This window comes from Rhinoderma darwinii, chromosome 4 (assembly GCF_050947455.1).
Source record: "Rhinoderma darwinii isolate aRhiDar2 chromosome 4, aRhiDar2.hap1, whole genome shotgun sequence".
In the NCBI taxonomy this organism is placed as follows: Eukaryota; Metazoa; Chordata; class Amphibia; order Anura; family Rhinodermatidae; genus Rhinoderma; species Rhinoderma darwinii.
The window spans coordinates 373151900-373175760 of record NC_134690.1 but is presented as its reverse complement, the minus strand read 5'-3'; the positions used below and the strand labels follow the sequence as shown (position 1 = coordinate 373175760).

The 23861-nt window shown below is 41.2% G+C and overlaps 1 protein-coding gene across 1 annotated transcript in view; it reads right to left on the bottom strand.

Annotated features, from left to right (window-relative positions):
• SERTAD2 (SERTA domain containing 2) overlaps positions 1-7736 on the bottom strand; it is a 63326-nt gene extending 55590 nt beyond the window's left edge. Inside the window, exon 1 of the mRNA XM_075864542.1 lies at positions 7548-7736. The gene's annotated coding sequence lies outside the window, so the exon portion shown is untranslated. The remainder of the gene's footprint in view (positions 1-7547) is intronic.
• Between the last annotated feature and the right edge of the window lie 16125 nt (positions 7737-23861).

Sequence of the window (23861 nt, the reverse complement as noted above, 5' to 3'; positions counted from 1 at the left end):
AGATAATGAAAGCAACCAAGTAAATTCTCTCACTGCTCTATAACACTAGAAGACATCCAGTAAAAGGAAATTGTAGATCCTCTGGCAAGCAACGTGTTACAGACAGCCCAGAGGACGAGCACAGGATCCTGCACATAATGCAGGCAGCCGCTCTACCCTTTTTCTTCGAGCTCTGTATAAGTGCGGCTTGCGATCTTTGGACTCAGTGATCAGCCAGTTTTCTCTACTACACTCTCTTTATTGCCAAGTATTGTTGCAACTGGAGCCATCTCCTCTTATGTCCAGCACACAGAAAACAGAGCGACGGAGCTGCAAAGAATCACTGCAGCCATTATTTATACTCTGCCATGCAATGTTACCATGCATGTCCACAGCTACATTAATAAGAGCTAGACTAGTCATACAATGAAATCTCACCATATAAGAGGCTCTAGAATATTAAGTGCCATACAAATATACGCACACAACACAAAGATTATCATTTAAATAAAATATCTTTAGGAGCAATATTTAATCTATAATGTTATTACATGATCTTCAAAGTTATATCTTTCCTGCAGCAAACAAGCTAAGGCTCTGTTCACATCTGCCTTGGGATCCCGTTCTGACGTTCCGTCGGTGCTTTCCTTCAGAACGGGACCCTGAACAGATACAAACTGACACACCGTTTCTATCACCGTTGATTTCAATAGTGACGGATCCGGTGCCCATGGTTTCCGTTTATCTCTGATGTGCACCGGACCCGTCGTTTTGCCGGAAGCAATAGCGTAGTCGTTTTTAAACCGCAGCAAGACATTTTTCAAAAGTCAATGGCGAAATTTTTTGTTATGGACAGACTGCTGCTATTATACGACAATATGTTTTTTGTGTGGTTGAAATGCATCTTTATAATGTCCGACCGCATGCAGTTAATGACTTCACTGCCAATGTTGTTGCTGAACTGCTTGCGTTTTTGCTAAGGGTATGTTCACACGAGGTCATTACGTTCGTAATTGACGGACGTATTTCGGCCGCAAGTACCGGACCGAACACAGTGCAGGGAGCCGGGCTCCTAGCATCATACTTATGTACGACGCTAGGAGTCCCTGCCTCGCTGCCGGACAACTGTCCCGTACTGAAAACATGATTACAGTACGGGACAGTTGTCCGACAGCGAGGCAGGGACTCCTTGCGTCGTACATAACTATGATGCTAGGAGCCCGGCTCCCTGCACTGTGTTCGGTCCGGTACTTGCGGCCGAAATACGTCCGTCAAATACGGACGTAATGACCTCGTGTGAACATACCCTTATAGTTCTGCAATGCCTTGTAATGAACTGTATACAGGAAGCACCTAACAAACTTCAACACGGGTGAAAACGATGTCCATAAACTATGTGCGTAAAAAAACGCACCCGAACTGCAGCATTACAGAGACAAAAAATGCATTGACCGCATGCGGTTTTCAAACGCAACAAAACCGCATCAACTATGCACCGTGTGGCCTTACCCTAATGCTTTGACTCTTCAGTTGTGGTGGAACTACAAACTCAAGCATGCTATTATAGTATCTGGCCAGCCTGGTTCACAGACATTGATAAAAGAGTGTGATGTAATATGCCTGAAAAAGGCTGTGACATCATTGCATCTGAGAAAAGGAATCCTGGCAACCCTAGACATACTAAACAGTAATCTGCCAAATTTCATGCCAGCGATGATATGAAAATCAGCAGATATTCCACTTAACCCGAAGTGCAGTGTAGTAGTGACTCTTTTATCAGGTCAGTTCCAGCACGATTTACTATTATTTATTACAGTGTAACCCGAATTATGAGGCTGGTAAGCAGCTCAGGTTTTGTAAGTTAGTTAGTAGATTTGCTATTAAAAAAGATAATTTTACTTTAGGATAATTGTAAGGTCAGTACATGCGAGTATACACTGAATGGCTGGTCGACTATACGTACTTGCGTACACTAAGTTTCTGAGTCCTCTCAGCCAATCAAAAGTGATTAAAGGGCTCACCTGTTTCCACTGCCAGGCTGTCCAGTAGAAGCCTGGTCGCTTGGGGGGTGGGGAGTTACATGGCTGCCTTGCCATGTGTTTCCTTCTCCTGACCTGGTATAGTTTCCGAGGATGAGAAGGTAGGGCCAAAATACAGTAATATAAGAAATTTTCAATTTCGAAGTATCCTTGCGTTTCAATTGCGGTATTACTAACTTACTAGTAAAAATAACAAATCAACTCTGAGATCACAAGTGGAACAATTGAAACCTTGTTACGCCCCATAAGGCCTCGTTCGCACAGGGCAAATTGTTTAGTGGCCTTTTTGCCACAGTTTTTTAGGTAGACGTGCGTATATATTTATAGTATTTCATAACAATAGCCACAACAGGGAATACAGCAAATTACCATGTATGTGATATTTAGAAGAAAATTGCTGCAACGATAACGCACTACAGAGCAGTTCTATAGTGTAATATAGATAATGTAAGCGCTATAGAATTCTGTATGGTCTCTTCCTTCTGAGAGTGTATGAATGATACGTATGTTCACTGCTACATTGTGAATTTTTCATTCTAATGATGAAGGGTTTTCTTTGCCAAGCCAGCTGTTTTTGAAGTACTTTCCAACTTTTTCACAGGCCGCAAATATGGCATTACTAAATGTTCACGAGCAGTATCGCTCGCAGAGAGAATGAGACTGATATAAAACATCCAGCTTATTTGAGATATGGACTGACAGCTGGATGGCCTCAAAGAGTGGATTTTTTTTTACAGGGAAATATTAGATTTACAGCCAATTAAGAAAAAAAAAATGCATTTCCTCCCTCTGCTAACTTGTTGCATTTTGCCATTCAGGGGTCTAGTAACAAACCATGTGAGAGGTGACTCATTGTTAAAAATTCCATTTAAGCAGTTTCTTAGTTATGTCTGATTCTGGGAAAGCAGAGTAACAACCAAAAGACTTTTCACTCAGCTTTCCAAGTCTACTGAATGGGAAGTCTACATACGTATTCAGTAGTATGGAAACATGGGATGTATTGTTATTACTTAACCAGGTAGATTTGAGACTTTAGGATAGCCGTGTGACAGCATTTGTGGGTTTTGTAATAGCGGCTAGAACACGAATCTCCATAGTATAAGATGTGTATGAACACAGGGCGCATTTGCCATAGTAAATCTGCCCCTATACGTAGGTTCAATATCCAGCACTCGGGAATGGTATAAAACTCAATCTTCATTCAGAACTTAAAAGGGGTTGTCCGGGCACAGGACGGTTTTTCATACTGATAATCCACAGGATAGGTCATCAGTATATGATCGGTGGGGGTCCGACACCCAGCACCCCCATCGATCAACTGTTCAGGCTGTCTCCGGACACCGGATGTTATGCATTGTTCGGTGCCGGAAGCAGATGGCTCCGTACACTGCATAGCGGTTGTGCTGCAGAAATGCAACTCTGCTCCTCTTCACTTGAGTAGGAGCAGAGCTGCAGTACTGTGACCAGAGCCATATGCTTCTGTCACGGACATCAGGTGTCCGGAGGCAGCTGATCAGTGCAGGATCTGGGTGCCGGGCCATCACCGATCATATACTGGTGACAATATTGTGGATATGCCCGGAAAACCTCTTTAAACATATGCAATAGTAAAACAAAGTTTAGGTATTTTAAGCTTTTCGCTCATAGTCATGCAGGTTAGGAACGCGTAAGTCATTCTCAAGTGTTGAATACTGAACCCTTGCTGTATTTGGATATTGCTGTCTTCAGACAGTTCCATGCAGCAATGAGACAGCCCTGTTCAGATTTAATAATTGAATCGGGCAGGTGGTGTGGGGATTGTGCTTCTTATGAACTATTCACTCTCCAGAGCCATAAAACTAGAAGGAACAATTGTTAGAAGACAAAGACAAATGCCACCGAGCCACAGTTAACATACAGTAGCACCAACCAAAGTGCAATAAAGAAAAACTTCAGATAAAGGCCTGAACGCCTCCAAACATCTGCCCATTGATTTCAATGGGAAAAAAAAGTTTCGTTCAGAGGGGCGTTTTTTTACGCGCACGTTTAAAAAAACAGCGCGTAAAAAAAAACGGCATGTAAAAACAAGTGCAAGTCACTTTTTGATCCATTTTTGGAGCCGTTTTTCATTGTCTCGATAGAAAAACAGCTCCAAAAATGACCGTAAAAATCGCATAAAAAAATGCTTGATGTTTAAAAAACGGCTGAAAATCAGAGGCTCTCATCCCTTGAAAACAGCTCCGTATTTTACGGGCGTTTTGAACTTGCCATGTGAACATTTATAATACTGGCGTCTTCTCATGTGGCAGAGGGACCCTTAGGCACCAGGAGCAAATGTAACCTCTTTAATACCTATAGATACCCCCTATGGTGCCTATAGCTTGCTAAGGGCCCATAATGTGGCTCTGATTTCATACACATGTACACAGAGGTATTTTTCTCACAAATTCTACATAAAACAAAAAATTCTGGCAAGCTTCATGTGCTATATTACGGAGGCTTTTTCCCCACTGTTTCTAGGTGAGAATACAGTACCTCATAGGAGAACCATACTGTGGCACATGGGTCCATCATAAAGTCCTCTGGAAAACCTGCATCAAAACCGCAAAATAATGCTGCTATTTCGCAGGTAAAATTCACACTTAGGCTTTATTCAGACGAACGGGAAAAACGTCCGTGCAACGCGCGTGATTTGCACGCGCGTTGCACGTACCTATATTAGTCTATGGGGCCGTGCAGACATGTTCGTGATTTTTACTCAGCGTGAGTCCGCTGAAAAAAAGTCACGACATGTCCGTTCTTTGGGCGTTTTGCGTGAATCACGCACCCATTGAAGTCAATGGGTGCGTGAAAACCACGCATGTCGCACGGAAGCACTTCCGTGTGAACAGCGTGATTTGTGCATTAGCTGGCAAAAGGATGAATGAAAACAGAAAAGCACCACGTGCTTTTCTGTTTACAAACATCCAAATGGAGTGTCATAATGATGGCGGCTGCGCGAAAAGCACGTAGCCGCGCATCATATGCTGCTGCCCCACGGAGTTGTTAAGTGGTTTTTGCGCGCGCAAAACGCCGCGTTTTTGCGTGCGCAAAAACGCCACACTCGTGTGAGTGAGGCCTTAATGTTGCATTTTTTTATAAGTTTTATGTGCAGTTTTTACATTTTGTAGCGGAAACGGGTGCAGATTTTATGATGTGTATTTTGGTGCTTTTTTTTGTCCCTCAACTTGTCAAATACAATTCTAAGATGGAAATGCAAGATAAATTGACATGCTGCAGATTTTAAAATACGCACCGCAGGTCAAGTGCGGAAATATTCTGCAACATGTAGATGAGATTACTTGGAATCTTTTACTTTGCTGGTATTGTATTACGCTGCGGATTTGCCACAGGAAAATCTGCATAAAATCCGCATCGTGTGCTTGTGGCCTAAAGGGTTCTTCATTTTGGTAATATATTTGAACTCTCTAAGTCCATACACTTTGCATTTTTTACTTTTTTCCCAGATACTGTTATAGCTTGTTAAAATTTGGCCTCCATTAGAAGATTTTACGGACTGCGATAGTAAAGCTATGTATACAGATGTAGAATAGCTATATTTGTAATATAACTTTTTGGGTCTGTGTATCAGGATTACCTTCTGAACTCTATCTGACTCAATCATATTTGATCATTTCACCAGCGCCAATATATTCACTGGGCCCATGAAATCCATGCTTTGGGACTAAATTTCAATGAGTAGTGTATATCGATTGGTTCAGTGGTTAGCACTGTTATTTTGTCTCACTGGGGCCCCGAGTTCAAATTCAACCAGGGCAACTCAAGAGCATCTTACTGGAGATAATAACTAATTCCGAAAACATGCATTGTCCTGTTATTACACACAAAGTTTATCCTTGAGGGAGGAGATGAACTTTCAACATACAGTTAAAGAAGAACAAAAAAACATCAAAAATCTGAAATGTGGTTATAAATCAGAACATGGTAATAGACAAAAATGTATCTAAATATAACACACTATGGAAAAAGTCAAACACCGGCTCTGACAACTTAAAGAACATTCCCACCTGTTTTATGGTCTTCAAACATGTAGACACTGGGGTGATGGCGAAGTCTTCTGACAAATAACTACCAAGACAGATCCTACAGTTAAAAAATACTTAGAAGAAGGCAAAAGAAAATGCAGCAACACAGAGCCATACTGTTGGAGCCTACACGCCTGTGATTGTCTGGAGAATCCTAACTGAAGACAAAAGGTCCAGGAACACATTGTGGATTTCTGGCCATCTGTCTACAGCTGCAGATACCCAGGGCTTGTCCGCCTGAGCCCCCAAACATGAAAACACGCCACTACAAGGATGGGTTTTCCTGCTATGTACAAATCCAGGGAAGGGTATTTCCTCATCTAAAAGCGGAAAAATTCAGAACTATGTTAATATACAGTATTTAGCTGGAGACAGCGTACGCTTTATTAACCCTTGTGTCCACCTACAGCTGCAAAGATCATAGCGGACACTGCATTAACTCTTAATGACCTGAAGCCTGCAATACACGAAAAGCCAAGTTAAAAAAATAAATAAATAACCCCTCATTCTCTACCTATTGAAAGAAACAAGGAATATTAATAAACAGGTAACAAAAATGAACTTTACAACCGACTGTAGTAGCTGGACCTAGAAATTAAGAGCCAACCCTGTCTTCTAACTGAAGGGAAGTGCCTAAAGTAGCACGGGATGGCTGACACGGTCACACAACTACCACCGACGGTGTCATCTGACATTTTCCTATGTCTTGTCTGTCAACGACAACTGCAAAAATCCTCTCGCTTCGTTCAATGAGAATTGTCTCCCTTAGGAATGTGGCACCCATACAGCAGGTCATCTGCACCTTATATTGCTGCTTCCTGACGTTACAATGGAAATGGCGAGATAGATAGATAGATAGATAGATAGATAGATAGATAGATAGATAGATAGATAGATAGATAGATAGATAGATAGATAGATAGATAGATAGATAGATAGATAGATAGGAGATAGATAGATATGAGAGAGATAGATAGATAGATAGATAGATAGATAGATAGATAGATAGATAGATAGATAGATAGATAGATAGATAGATAGATAGATAGATAGATAGATAGATAGATAGATAGATAGATCTACATCATGGTTACTAAATGTCAATATTTCTTTCCTGTTTCTTATTTTGCTATGTTTACTGCTTCCCCTGATTGAAAGCTCCACAGAATATGTTGGCACTGTATAAATAATGGAGATTATATATTTATGTATATGGGCATGCACACAAGTACAAATAGTGACATATAAAACAACACACAAGACTTGCCGAAGAACTGTCACAAATCAATGTACAAGCTCCACCAACACTTGCAACAACTCGAACCCAATGTAGCAATTAATGCAAGTGATGGAACTTTACTGATCTCCTGCACCCGGGCTATTGCCAGCTGCCAGTGGGCACCCACAAGAGTTTGTCCAGATCCCTCTTAAAACCCAGACCATGTATGAAATGACTGGAACTTACCACATGCAGTTGCACCTGAGGTCTAAAGCATCAGGATGGCCACAGTCACCTAATCCAGCACCAAATCCATAGGTTGTTGGTGCTGCACGATTATTAAGCCAGTGCTTTTTGCATGATACAATGGAGGAGGTGGGGAGAGAGCGAGAAGAAGAAGCCACTGGCTGTGAGGCTGCCTGTGCTCCCAGCACTTGCCATGAAACAATATGACGTGAAGTAAAAGCTCTTGCAAGCTCCTTGCCCTGTAGCTCACGTCAAAGCTCCTCCTATGTCCCTGGCAGAACTCCCTCCTCATAGCTCTCTTGTCACCCTCCCTTCTTGTGTTGTCTCCCTTCCCCTCCCCCTCCTCCTCCCTTCAGCCTCTGATCTGCAGCTCCAGACTACAAGGCTAGAAAGTAGCAGCTCCCAGCCACAGCCTAGCACATGCCCCACTTGGAGGGACTGGCCAATGGCTGAGGGAAGGCCTCTCACATATCACTTACATGTGTCTTTGTCCCAAGAGATGAAGATATGTTAATGCAAATCTGCTGCAAGGCAGTGTGTAAGTGCTGCTGCATACAGAGGTGCACACTCCATGCTGACCTGTCAAATCTCCCTCTCCCTCATCTGCTGCAATGTATGAGGGAGGGGGGAAACCTACAAAAAAAAATGGAGAGGTTTATTTTTGCTTCAGCAACTTCTCCTCATCCACTAATGCTGTTAGTTTAGGAGAAGGCAGCTTCATTTTTTTTGCATTATTCATGGGTAAGGTGCAGTTCTTCGCCCAATACGCGGTGTCCTCATTATACCCCATCACTGTCATGGACTGAGGTAAAATAGCCATTTTAATGAGAAATTTGGGGGGTTTTATATTTCTTAGTTTATATCCCAGAGCAGCGTGACAAGTGTCTGTCATGGCTTGTGTGGCTATAACAAGGGGCCACCCAGATGTGTTAGAAGTCTGTACTATTTGGTGACCTTTATGGGGTCGTACTGCGCCTCTGTGTGTCTCCAATTTACGGAGGAGTTTTTTTGCGGATGGATTCTGCATAATTTAATACACAGATATTCTCCTCTAGAAGCAATGAAATTTCGTAAGGACGCGCCATACGCTCTGCAGAGAGCCTGAGTCCATATTACAGACCCGTATTGACTCTGTGCCGATGTATAGGATTGGTGCACACAAAACTGCCCATTGGTTTAGTAACTATTTGTATGGGTTTTCATAGGATCCTTCTGAGTGTTCTGACTTCCTCCTAAACTCCAAAAACAATCTCATACTATGAAATTCACCATACGTCATTTTCAGACAGCTGGCCATGTCCACATGAGGAGTATTAGTTACCGATTTTCAGCACAGATTCGGCAAAAAAGATCCATAACAAAGTACAATGGATGCGAATGAGGGTCTATCAAACCCAATGCAAATTCACATCATGTCCTTGGAAAAGTTGTAAGTCGTGGATTTTACTGCAGAGTACAGGCCTTCGCTGAAGCGGAAATTATGTACTGCGTGTAAACATATACGGCTCTGTATGGGAGACATATATTTTGTGCCAAGAACAGGATCAAATGCCATCAGAACAAAGCTGGTAAACCGTTTTCATTCAAAACCTATGAAAAAGTTTTCATGCTTTGTTCTGACGGGATCCGATCCCTTTCTTGGCACTGAGCAGGGTTGCCAGCAGTCTGCAATTCCAAGGACAGTCCATAAAAATAGTGGACTTTTGCACATGTTACTTAACCCCTTCCTGCCCTGCACTCTAATAGAATAATAGTACATCGTGGTGAGCGGGTCGTCCCACAAACTCATTGATCATGTAGGCACAGGAAATGTGCCTGCGCAAATACCTGCGATTGCCAGCTGTATTAGGGTATGTTCACACGGCAGTGTCCGTTACGGCTGAAATTACGGGGCTGTTTTCAGGAGGAAACAGCACCGTAATTTCAGCCGTAATGACATGTGCAGGCGTCTTTCGCTGCGTCCATTACAGACGTAATTGGAGCTGTTTTTCCATGGAGTCAATGGAAAACGGCTCCATTTACGTCTGAAGAAGTGACAGGCACCTCTTTGACCCGGGCGTCTTTTTTTTAAAAAAATGACCGTCGGAACAGAACATCGTAAGACCCATTCTAATGAATGGGCAGATGTTTGCCGACGCTTTGGAGCCGCTATTTCGGACGTAATTCTGGGCTAAAATGCCCGAATTACGTCCGTAAATAGGGTGTGTGAACCCAGCCTAATACAGCTGACACCCCGCTCTGACAGCCGGGGTCAGAGATAACTCAGATCTCGGCTGTTTAACCCCTAAGATGCAGCGGTCAATAGCGGCCACGGCACCTAAGTTGTTTTACAGAGGGAGGGGGCTCCCTCTGTAAGCCGATTGAAAACACCATGATGCGATCGCGGGGTGCCGATGAGTTGCCATGGCAGCCGGGGGCATAACCATGACACTTAGGTCTATAATGTATCATAGAAGCAATCAGGAGATCAGATGTTCAAGTCCCATAGAGGGACTAAAAAAAAAAACGTTTCGAAAAGTCCTCATATATATATATATATATAAACGTGTAAAAAAATATAAAAAATGTAACTTTTTTCCCTTACAAAATGCGTAAAATGTAAAAACTAAACATAATTGGTATTGCCGCATCCGTAATTACCCGTACTTCAAAAATAAAACATTATTTCTCCCGTCGTAAAAGAACCCCACTAAAAAAAATGGCAGAATTGCTATTTTTTGGTCAATAAAAATAATCAAAAAGTTATATGTACCCAAAATGGTACTAATTGAAGCAAAGAATAAGCCCTCTTACGGCTCCGTTGATGGTAAATAATAAAAGTTATGGCTCTCCGAATTTGGCAACATAAAAAAAGTGTTTTTATTGTGCAAAAGTAGTAAAACTTAAAAAAAGATGTCAATTTTCTATTGGTATAATTGTAACAACCTGCAGAACAAAGTTAGCATGTTATTTGAACCGCACATTGAACGCCATGAAAATAAAGCAAAAAACAATGTCATCCACCAACATATAAGCCCTTAAACAGCTATGTCGATGGAAAAATAAAAAGTTATGGCTTTCAGAATACGGAGAAGTAAAAAACAAAAAATCGCTGGGTTCTTAACCCCTACCCGCATGTAGCTGTAACTGTATGTTGATTATAGCGTTACCTTCCCGCAAACAGGCGTACAGTTATGATACGACCGAGACTGTAGTTGATTAAAATTATTTAAAAAAATGAAGCTGATTAAAAAATGTGTTCATATTAAAAAAAAAATGTTTTTCCCCCAAAAATGCCTTCTTTTTTTTGTACAAAAGTGTAAAAAAAAAAACCCCACAAAATAACACATGTATGGTATTGCTGGAATATAACGACCCATACAATAAAGTTATTATAATATAAACAGTAAACAGTGTAAAAAAACCTGCGAAAAAACGACGGTGGAATTGTTTTTTTTTTTCTATTCTTTTCCCAACAATATATTAAAAGTTAATCACTACTTTATATGTACCCTAAAATGGTCCTCTTAAAAAATTTGGCTTGTCCCACAAAAAACATTGATGGAAAAATAAAAAAAGTTATGGATTTTGGAACGCGGGGACATAAAACCATTTTTGTCATGAAATGTGGTTTTATTGTGCAAAAGTAGCAAAAAATAAAGAAACTATATATATGGTATTGCCGTAATTGTACGGACCCATAGGATAAAATTAACATGTTTTTTATCCTGCAAGGTGAACAGCGACAAATTTTTAACGAAAAAAAACAAACAATGGCGGAACTACTGTTTTTTTTCCATTTCCCCAGAAAGAGTTAATAAAAGTTAATTAAGTTCTTTAAAATGGTGCTATTGGAAAAAATCACAAAAAACAGCTACAGTGGCAGAAAAACTAAAAAAAATGCATTGCAAAAACAAATAAAATGCTGCTGTCCTAAGGGCCAAAATAGGCTCGGCCCTAAAGGAGGTAAAGGCCCAAACTAGGCCGCGTCCTACGACCATTTTTCTTTTAAGTTGGGGAAGGTTATTGTTACCATAATTATCATAATTTCACAGTTCACAGTAAATGAGCTGTAGACATATAGTACTTACTATACACATATAAACTTTTTATTCACTTTGATTTTCCAATATGTCGGTAAAACAATTGTTGTCTGTCCGTGATTTTTTCGCAAAAAAATATCTGTTTGGCAACCCTGGTGTGGAGCCATATTATGACTGTCTGAAAGCAGTAATAGGCATCATGCACTTACACACGGAAACCTTATGGCAGCACACAGACTCCCAACCATTCCGTGTCTGGTCACTTTATGTGCTGCCATATGGCGTCTACATATTACAGCATCCAACGGAACAATCCTCTATATAACTCCATATGAAATCAGAGGTACAGTATGGGTCTACAGACTTCTAAGGCTGCTGTATTATGGAACCGTACAATTCAGAACTTCTACGGAGCCATATATGGCCATGTGTAAAAGGCCTTAGGCAGGTATTACACGGCCCGACGTGGGCTGTGTAAACGAGTGCGGATCAATGAGAAAGCTTGTTGATCGGCGCTCCTCATTTGCTCCATTCACAAGGAGCTAGTATGGGGAGGAGCGCTCCTTACTACGATCTCTCATCCTCATACATTTCTATCATGTCGGCAGCACGTCTCCCTGTTTACACATGGAGATGTGCCTCCGACAATTATAACATTTTAGGCTGCGTAAATGATACAATCAGCCGATGAACGAGCGTTTGTTCGTGCATCGGTTGATCGTTGCCCTGTTTCTGGAAATTATTGGGAACGAGCTTTCTGTGAATGCTCGTTTTCCCGATAATTGGCGGGTATACATTCAGACGTGGCGGAATTGTTGTTGAATTCCGCTGCGGACAGTCCACAGTTGAATTCTGCAGCAGCCGTTTTTTACATTGGTTTCTATACATCTTTAGGAAACTTAGTTCAGACGTTGCGGAAGATAACTGTGCGGAATTTTGGCTGCGGTGCAGAATTTTCTCTCCGCAGCATGCACATTATGTTGCGGAGAAGCAGCGGAATTTCACTGCGGATTTCAGCATTGGCATTGCAAAGGCGGAAATCTGCAGCAAGTCTGCTGTGATATACACAATGTCTGAATTACCTGTCAAATATGAAAATGTTGCTGCGAATCTGCAGCAACATTTTCAGCGGAAAAATTCTGCCATGTCTGAACATGGCTATAGACTGTGTGAGATTGAGGTAGGAAGATTAGATAATGAACCACAATGAGGACATGCTGCAAAATATGTTGGCATTATACAAATAATGAAAAATAAATAAATCTATGGTACTGAAATAATATATGCCAACATGCTAAAAAAAAATTCTTATAGGTGTAGAAACCCGATGAGGGGGTTAATCGTACTCCACTAAATAAAGGTAATTTACCACATTATGCTTGTCTGAAAACTATTTCTTTCAACAATGGGCAGCGCATTTACCCCTTAGGGTATGACCAGACGTGGCGTATTTCTGCGGACACTGTCCGCATCAATGCCGCACATAATCTGCGTTGCAGATTCTGTTGCGGCTTTGCCTAAAATGGCCATTAAATTGATGCGGACTAGCCGTTACGTATTCAGGTGAAGAGTACTTCCCTTCTCTCTATCAGTGCAGTATAGAGAGAAGGGACAGCCCTTTCCCTAGTAAAAGTAGCAGAAATTCATACATACCCGGCCGTTGTCTTGGTGACGCGTCCCTCTTTCGACATCCAGCCCGACCTCCCTGGATGACGCAGCAGTCCATGTGACCGCTGCAGCCTGTGATTGGCCTGTGATTGGCTGCAGCTGTCACTTGGACTGAAACGTCATCCCGGGAGGCCGGACTGGAGGAAGAAGCAGGGAGTTCTCGGTAAGTAGGAACTATTGTGATCGGAAGTCACTGTCCAGGGTGCTGAAACAGTTACTGTCGATCGTTTAACTCTTTTAGCACCCTGGACAGTGACTATCTCCTGACGTCGCCTAGCAACGCTCCCGTAATTACGGGTGCACACACGTAGTCACCCGTAATTACGGGAGCCCCATTGACTTCTATGGGCCTGCCGTAATAATGGCCCGTGATTACGGGCGTTCTCAGTCTGGCTATAGACCTAGAAATACATAGGTCCAGCCAGAATGAAGAAATATCCTGTTCGTAAAACCAATACGCTACGCAACACACATAACATCTGCGTACTTCATTGCGGAATTTTGACTCTCCATCAAAGTCAATGGAGAAATTCCGCAATGAGTCCGCAACAAGTCCGCTACACATCCGCAACAGCCAGTGTATGCTGCGGACACCAAATTGCGCACCGCAGCCTATGGTCCGCAGCAGAGTTTTCCGCAACGCGTGCACGAACCTAACTAAAAAGCTGTGGAAAGCAATGGAGAAACGTGTACGCTGCGGATTTCCGCAGCAGACTGTCCGCAGCGAAATTCCAGAGCAATTCCGCCACGTCTGGCCGTGCCTTTAATGACAGGCCTGAACAGGACTGAGCCTGTTTTGGCCTTTTCAAATCTGACATGTGTCACTCTATGTGGTAATAACTTTGGAATGCTTTTATCTATCCAAGCGAATCTGAGAATGTTTTCTCATGACGTATTGTACTTTATGTTAGTGGAAAAATTTGGTCGATAAATTCAGTATTTATTTGTGAAAAATACCAAAATTTGCAAAAATTTGCATTTTTCTAAATTTAAATGTATCTGCTTGTAAGAACACACAAAATAGTTATTAGTTAAAATTTCCCACATGTCTACTTTATGTTTGCATCGTTTTTTGAACATTTTATTTTTCTAGGATGTTACCAGGCTTAGAACGTTAGCAGCAATTTCTCACATTTTCAAGAAAATTTAAAAACGCTATTTTTTAGGGACCAGTTCAGATCTGAAGTGGCTTTGAGGGCCTTATATATTAGATAGACCCCATAAATCACCCCATTTTAAAAACGACACCCCTCAATGTATTAAAAACAGCATTCAGAAAGTTTCTTAATCATTTAGGCGTTTCACAGGCATTAAAGCAAAGTAGAGGGGAAATTTACAAATTTCATTTTTTTTGACGAAATTAATTTGTAATACATATTTTTCTGTAACACAGAAGGTTTTACCAGAGAAACACAACTGAATATTTATTGCCCAGAGTCTGCAATCTTTAGAAATATCCCACATGTGGCCCTAGTGTGCTAATAGACTGAAACACAGGCCTCAGAAGTAAAAAGAACCTAGTGGATTTTGGGGCTTCCTTTTTATTAGAATATATTTTAGGCACCATGTCAGGTTTGAAGGGCTCTTGTAGTGCCAAAACAGTGGAAACCCCCCAAAAGTGACCCCATTTTTGAAACCAAACCCCTCAAGGAATTTTTCTAGGTTTATAGTTAGCATTTTGACCCCACGGGTTTTTTGCTGAATTTAGTGGAATTAGCCCGTGAAAATGAAAATCTGCTTTTTTTTCTGAAAAAACAAACATTTTACATTTTTACAAGGAATAAAGAATAAAAAGCACCACAAAATTTGGAAAGCAATTTCTTCCGATTATGGCAATACCCCATATGTGGTATAAACTGCTGTTTGGACCCACGGCAGGGTCCAGAAGGGAAGGGAAGACCCTGAGAGACCAAAACAGTGGAAACACCCCAAAAGAGACCCCATTTGGGAAACTACACCGCTTAATTAATCTATCTAGGGGTAGAGTGAGCATATATACCTCACATGTCTTTTGCAAAATTTATTAGAATTAGGCCGTGAAAATTAATATCAAAATTTTTTCCACTAAAATGTAGAATTTTTTCATTTTCACAAAGGATAAAGGAAGAAAAAGCACCCCAACATTAGTAAAGCAATTTCTCCCGAGTACGGCTATACCACACATGTGTGTTGGTCTTTATTCACCAAGCATCCCAACCAAGACCCAACATGGGTTGAAACGTTGCAAGTTTTATTGCTTGGTGAATAAAGACCAATACATTTTTGGAAACCTGAGTGCTGCAGTTTTTCTCACTTATATTGTATACAAATTGTCCCTCTGAACCTGGGACGTTTATGCTACGTCCACCATCTCTCGCTGGGATATTTGCCTTTCTCCTCTGGGCTATCTGTTTGGTTGTGCTGCTGACCTCCTGAGAACAATACCCCACATGTGGTCATAAATGGGGTTTTTCTTTGGAAATTAATAAACCCTTTCAGGACTGATCCATTTTTTGCTTTTTCATTTTGGTTTTTCCCTTTCCGCTTTCCAAGTGCTATGACGTTTTTTCTTTTTCGTCAATAGAGTGGTGTGACGGCTTATTTTTTGCGGGTTGTAGTAGAAGTTGTAATTTCTATTGACACCATTTAAAGTTCCATTTAATGTCCTGGGAAACAAAATAAAATTCTTTGCAGGCTGACTTTCACTGTGTGGTAAAAACAACAACTTACACTTTTTTCTGCGACTCAATACGATTACAGTGATACCAAATTGATATAGTTTTGTTTTTACTACGTTTACAAAGTAAAATCTATTTGTTAAAAAAAAAAATTGTTAACTGTTTTTATTTTTTGGCCGATTGAGCGGTGTGAGGACCTTTTTTTTGCGGGACGAGCTGTAGTTTTTATTGGTACCATTTTTTGGTACATATAACTTTGTGATTACTTTTTATTACATTTTTTTGAGAGCTAAGGTGACCAAAAAAACAGCAATTTTGGTGTTTCAAATTCTTTATTTTTTACAGCATTCAGAGTGTGAGTTAAATAATGGTATATTGTAAAAGTTCTGACTTTTAGGGACACAGCGATACCAATTTTGTTTATTTTTTTATTTTTTACATTAATTTAGAGAAAAACTGGGAAAATGTTTTGTTTTTGGACTTTATTCTCAATAATAATAACAACTTTATGAACTTCTTTTTTTTACACATTTTATTAGTCCCCCTAGGGGACTTGAACCAGCGATCATTAGATCGCTGGTACAATACATGGCAATACTAACGTATTGCAGTATATAGTCATTTTTACAGGCTTCTGTAACCGCAATCGCTGTTCCTGTCTGTTAGTCTCGGGTGTCAGCAGTAATACACAGTTGACCCCTGCAGCTTATTGCGCGGGCTCAGCGCGTGAGCCCGCTCCATACATCACGCCCTGCACCACAACATGTATGGGCAGGTGAAAGGTTCTCTTTAAAAGAAAGGTTTTCATATATGCCCAGGCTGACATCCATTTCATCCATTTACCCTTTTTTTGGGAAAAAAATAAAATGTGGAGGGAATGCTGATGGCTCACATCAACATCATTTACAGAAAAAGAAATCAGCAGCACATCACAGTCCCAGGAAACACTCAAGAGGAACGGTATATCAAGAGAATTTTCAACCGGTGCAGGCAGTGTTGAGTCGTAGCCAATCCAACTCCAAAATTGACACAAGGAAATAGAGAGACCGCAGCACACGTACTTACTAAAGTATCAAAAAAGGTGTATTTTATTTCACCATAATAAATAGCAACGTTTCAACCCAATTAGAGAAAGACCCATAATTGGGTCGAAACGTTGCTATTTATTATGGTGAAATAAAATACACCTTTTTTGATACTTTGGTAACTACGTGTGCTGCAGTCTCTCTATTTTGTTGTATCAACATCATGTAGTTATTCAATACATAAAATGTTTACAGGCTTTTCATTATAAATTAAATGTAAAGTTTACAAATCTAATGTGGGGTATAGATATGTTGTTAGAGATTGGTTGTAGTGATAACTAGAGTGTCAATTACTACATGCAGAGTAGGACTGGCCCACCAGAGTAGCAGAGAATCCTCCAGTGGGCCAAGGCTTTGCACAATAAAAGGCCAGAAAGGTCCAGCAGAAGACAGCATTATTAAAAAATGATTTGGAGGAAATAATGTTTTGCAATATAGCTGATGCGACCCAAAAACGACTGAATCTGAATTTTGGATTTAAACACCGTGCGACTTACATTACTTACCTAGGGATTAAGTTAACAATGTCCTTACAATCCCTATATAAGGTCAACTACCCACCAATGTTGTTTTCCCTTAAGAGAGACTTAGAAAAATGGGATTCACCGTTTCTGTCATGGATTGGCCGCATACATTGTGTTAAAATGGTCACTTTGCCGACATTGTTGTATTTATTCAGAACACTACCTATCCCAGTTCCTAAACAGGTTATTGACTCTCTTCAAAAATCAATCAATCAATGGCGCAATAAACGTCCACGTATCTCAAGGTCTGTCATGTATCTACAAAAAACGAAGGGTGGATTCTCTGTGCCTCATTTATTTAAGTATTATCAGGCTGCTAGACTCTCTCAATTGGCAAGTGTCATGTCGGGTGCCCTAGCACCTCTCTGGACTAGTCTTGAAGCCCATTTAGTTTCCCCCCTGACGTGGCCCACGTTAATTTGGACCTCTGCTCTGTATCCTGATAATTTAAGACATGTATCTCCATTTTCCTACTTTGACCTGGTGTTATGGAGAAGCGTTAGGTTTAAGTTCGCTTTACAGGGTAGGCCTTTCCTACTAACGCCTATATTTTGTAATCATAAATTTCCCCCAGTTTTAAACCCACACTCCTTTAGATGGTGGTTAGACAAAAAACTGATCATCGTGAGAGACTTTATCATTAATGGCAAATTTATGACTCCTAATTATTTAAATGTCAAGTTTCACCCTCCATCTACTGAACTTTTCCGTGCTCAACAGATTTTGCATTTTTTGAGAATAATCACCTCTGCCTCCCCTAAGTTAGACTTAGCACCTATGGAATCCCTATGTCTTTTTAGAGCTAACTTACCAGGATTATTGTCTCTTCTTTATTCTACTTTAAACTGTTCACCTTTTGGAGGCAAGTTGCCGTTCATGATCAGGTGGGAGGAAGAGCTGGGGATATCACTTGATCATGAGCAATGGGGTTTCATTTGCACTACTGCTATAAGGGGAGTTTACAAGTCACCCTGATGGAGACCTCTCTTAAGTTATTGCATAGAGCATATATGGTACCCACCAGAATACACACCATGTACCCTGATATTCCTGACACATGCTTTAGAGGGTGTGTGGACCCCGGCACTCATCTGCACACGTGGTGGACTTTTCAAAAAGTCAAATGCTTTTGGAGAACGATTATGACACTTGCTAATTCAGTGATGAACACTCACATAGAGCTAACCCCTGAGGTTTGCTTACTAGGGGTGAAACCAGACGGTCTTTCTTACCCTACCTTTAAATTGCTTCAACTCCTTATGATGTTAGCTCGTATACATATTGCCCAAAATTGGAGAAAGCCGTCACTTTCAATTACAGCAGTAAAAAATCGCATGAATAAAATTTTGCTTTACGAAAAACTTAATGCCGTTAGACAAGATACTATAGCACAATTTGATAAGATTTGGTCCCCATGGCTGCGAACTATGGCAGTCCCAAACCTTTCTTATTATTTAGCAATGTGATGGGCTCTATATGTGGTGGAGGAGTGTTCGGGTCCCTATCCTTATTCTTTGCTTTGACTATTATCAGGAATTTATGGTTTGGTCTACCCCAAGGTTGTTTCTATACCCGCCCATGTGACTCGCTGAGTTTTCAGACATATGTCTGTTTGTTTTTCTCCTGCATGCTTCTTACTCCACGGACACCATGTTCATAATGTTTAATTTTATCTCGTTCCTTTAAATAATATACCCTGCTGGATATAGTTTATTTGACTTCCTGCGTGAAGTCCTGACTTATTATTTGTAAACTGCCTACTGTATATCCGAATTGTGTTGTAATTCAATAAATTACTTTGAAACTAAAAATGATTTGGAGCCATTCATTCGCCACTAGGCTCTGATTCTAACAGATTGATTCACAAATAACCAATTAGATCTTATTAATTATATGTAAATGCAATGCTAACAATAAAATGTACAATGTGATTAAAAGTGGACGTGCAGATATTCTTTATATATAGAGGGTAGACCCTCAGCATATTTTTTTTCAGGTGAACCAAAGGATCCCCTGTCCGACGCTGGCTTTATGATGAACCAATCGGTTTCTGTCTGTTAAAAAAATGTTTTATTCTGCCACGTGCCATAGGCAAATTAGCTTTTCCATGTCCACCGAACCAGGAAGTGACCGGCATCTTGAGCTCCAACCACTCCCCTCCGCTCTGCAGTTGATTGACGACTCTGCTTGTCTTCAGGGCTATACAAGCAGAGCAGTCAATCAGCTGCAGAGGAGAGGGGAGGGGTTGTTGCTCAAAATGCTGGACACTTCGTCGTTGAGCAAACAGGAAAGCTAATTTGCATATGGCACACGGCAGAATAAAACTCATTTTTTACCCTGATATTAGCACTAAGAGATTCAACACTGGTCTGTTGCTACTCCTATACCCTACCGCTAACTAGTCGTGTTTGCCGTTTGGCAGACAAAAGCCTGATGACAAACTCCCTTTAACCCCTTTCCGACATCCACCGTATATATAAGGCACAGTTGGGAATGGGTTCCCGCAAAGCGCAGTACAGTTATGTCGCGGTGATAGTGCAGGCACAGGACCCTGGAGGCGGGGCCTAAAAGGCTTCCGTAGCCAACGGCATCGGCTCAGGAGCCCAAGCAGCAGTTTATGACCACATATGGGGTATTTACATACTCTGGGGAAGTTGTTGTACAAATGTTGGGGTCTTTTTCTTCTTTATTCCCTGTGGAAATGGATTTTTTTTTTTAGCTAAAACGACATCCTATTTGAAAAATGTAAAATTTTTTATTTTCACGTCCAAATTCTATTAAAATATATGATACACCTGTGGGGTCAAAATTCTCACTACATCCCTAGATGAATTCCTTGTGGGTGTAGTTTCCAAAATTGGGTCTTTTTTGGGGTGTTTCCTTTGTTTTGGCACAAGACCTCTTCAAACCTGAAGAGATATTTTAGACATGGTGCCTAAAATATAATCTAATAAAATGAAGGACTTAAAATCCTCTAGAAGCTTCTTTTCTTCTGAGGCCGGTGCTTTAGTCCATTAGCACACTAGGGCAACGTGTGGAATACTTCTAAAAACCGCAAAATCGGAGTAATAAATATTGAGTAACGTTTCTCTTGTAAAACCTTCTTTGTTACAGAAAAAAATGAATTCAAAATTTATTTCTGGAAAAAAAATGACATTTGTAAATTTCACCTCTACTTTGCATTAATTCTTGTGAAACGCTTAAACAGTTTAGAAACTTTCTAAATGCTGTTTTTAATACTTTGAGGGGTGCAGTTTTTAAAATGGGGTTATTTATGGGGGTTTGTATTGAATGGGCCTCTCAAAGCCACTTCGCAACTGAACTGGTACCTGAAAAAATAGCCTTTTTAAATTTTCCTGAAAATGTGAGAAATTTCTTCTAAAGTTCTAAGCCTTGAAACGTCGTAGAAAAATAAAAGGATGTTCAAAAACAATGCCAATCTAAAGTAGATATATGGGAAATGTTAATTAGCAACTATTTTGTGTGTTATAACTATTTGTCTTACAGGTAGATACATTTTTGAGATTTTTTGCAAAATGTTGGTGTTCTATCTCAGAATCGCTTGGATAGGTAAAAGCATTCCAAAGTTATTACCAAATAAAGTGAGATATGTCAGATTTGAAAAATAAGGCTGGCAGGAACTTCTTATTACTTTTTTAATGAGCTCCTTCCTTACACAGTGCGTCGTGTGGCAGTGCAGGTATCTTGAATTTTCCTCCTCTGTCTCCTCCTATCTTATACTTTTAGACGCCAGAGTTGAGGAGACCGGAGGGGAGGATTAAAGATAGAAGACGGGCTGTGTAAGGAAAGAGATCATTAAAGAAGTAATCCCGGGGCGTTCGGGAAATAACTGCGCCTGCTGCGGACCCCACAGTCTGCCTTTGCAGACTGCAGGGAGTATTGTTACTATGGGGATACAGAGGGACTACTATTACTTTGTGGGGGTACAAAGGGGAATTATTAATTTAATGGCACAAAGAGGGCACTATTACATTTGTGGGGACACTTATTGCTTTGGAGGCAGAAAAGGGGATTATTACTGTGGAAGAAAAAGGGGGTATTATTAGTATTATTACTTTCTGGGGGCACAAAGAAGGGCATTATTACTGTGGGGCCCAAAGGGACAACATTACACTGTAAAGGGCACATAGGGGAAATTATTACTGTGTAGGAGAACAAAGGGGCAGCTATCTGTTTGTGGGGACACAAAGGGAGTAATATTACTGGGCATAAATGAGGGTACAATTACTGTGAGGCATAAAGGAGACATTATTATTTCGAGGTAGGTACAATGGGAGAATTATTACTGTGTTGGGCCACTATTGCTTTGTGGGCACAAAAGAGGGTAACTATTACTGTGTAGGGACACTGAGAGGGGCATTGGGTGTAGCAGCTGCATAAAAGGTTTGTGTGCACAGCTGAGTCATGGCTCGAAGTAGTCGTCATGGTGGTCTGGGCCCGTATAGAGAGGAAAAGTGAAAAAATCCAATCAGAGAAGACGTCACCTGTGAGTGACTGAAGGTAACTGTAATGTATTCACTTTTCTCTGTGTAGTACTGGAATCTGACCATTATTTGGTGACTGCATTATTTAAAGCTATACTATCATACAAAAGTCGTCTTATAAACATACTGTCTCTTTTTTTGGGGGGGGGGGGGGGCAATATATATGCCTTGGTGCTTGTGCCCCTGATGTTTTAAGACTCTAGCACTGCCCCTGGCTTCTAGTGTTGCATCGATGGTTTACTTAAATGGACATCAACTATTCAAACAACTTATGCTAATCTAATAGTATTCCTGATATGAAACAACTTTATAATATATTTACTGTTTAAATCCAGTTGTTTCATCCATGTAAATTCTGTGTGAAGTTACTGCCATTAGGTGTCTCCCTTCCTTTAATCTGCTGTCCACCCCCTGTTGTAAAGCAAAGTCAGTCCCTAGTGGGCTGCAGAAGGTGCGTGTGTGTCACTTCACTGCCTACTATACAAGTCGATGGAGAGGAGAAGAGGGAGCAGGAAGAGGGAGCATGGAAAGGAAGCAGGTGAAGAGTGAGAAAGACACTGGTAAGATTTTGATGTCACTCCAGTACTGGATTCTCAGCTACACTACTCATTACTGGTGTTTAATCTCCTTCATGCTGCTGCAGCTTCTATATATATGATAGAGTTAGGAGTGCAGGATCTCCTCTTCTATGTTTGCAGTGTATAGAAGACATGATAGCTGTTAGACTACCCCCACTAGTTCAGACAACAACCGAGAATAAGAGCAAGAGCCTTCAGAGGGGAAAACTGCTAAATAATGCAGAATACAAGTCATATAATGGCCAGAAAAGTGTTATTCCTCATGCACACACATATGACAGCTTATTCTGAAAAGTCCCCTATAAAGTTAGGTATGCGTCAAGAGCTTATTATATAGCTTTCTTTTGTTTGTTTTTTTAAGCAAAAGTCACACTAATGGGACTTCATTTTTTTTAGAAATATAGAAATGTCAAAAAATAACAATACAAGAGTAAGGCCTCATTCCCACGACAGGGTTTCCCGGCCGGGTGCCGGCCGTTCATAAATCGGCCGGCACCCGGCTGCATTAGGAATAATAGACCCCTAATGGGGCTATTCACACGACCGATTTTTTGACGGCCTGGAAAACCGGCCGTCAAAAAATAGGACATGCTCTATCTTTGGCTGGGTACCCGGCCGCCCGACTCCCATAGAAGTCTATGGGGCCGGGTAATACACGGCCATCACCGGGATGTGTCCCGAGTGATGGCTGGGTTTTCCGGCGCTTGCGATCTATCTCCTCCTCACAGCGCAGAGTGCATGTGAGGAGGAGGAGTTGATGCCATTCGGATGAATGGCTGTACACTGTGTGGCAGGGCCGGGGTGTACAGCAGGTGGAAGGGAGCGCTGCGCTGGCTCCCTTCCCCTGCTTGTTTTAAAAGCGCCCTGGCCTGGCGACACCTTCGATGGCGCCGCTAGCAGCTGCTGCGGCTGCTACTACTGTAGCGACGCCACTATAGCAGAGCAGGGAGGTATCTCCCCGCTCTGCTATGTGCTAGCCCCACTTTAGCTCCTTGAAGGAGCGGAATCTCCGTGTCCATATCTGGGCAGTGACATCAGGGGAAACTCCTGAAGCGGAATCCCCGAACACATGGGGATTCCCCTTCAGGAGTTGCCGCTGATGTCACTGTCCAGATCTGCCCGGCCCAGCACGGATGAAAAACTTTATGCAAACCGGCAGGGCAAAATGGCCGATTTTACCGGCCGGTACTCGGGCTCGAGCGGGACCCGGTCGTGTGAATCCCGCCTTAAAAATAGAACAAACAAGATCTTTTTTTAGATAATTTTTATTAAATA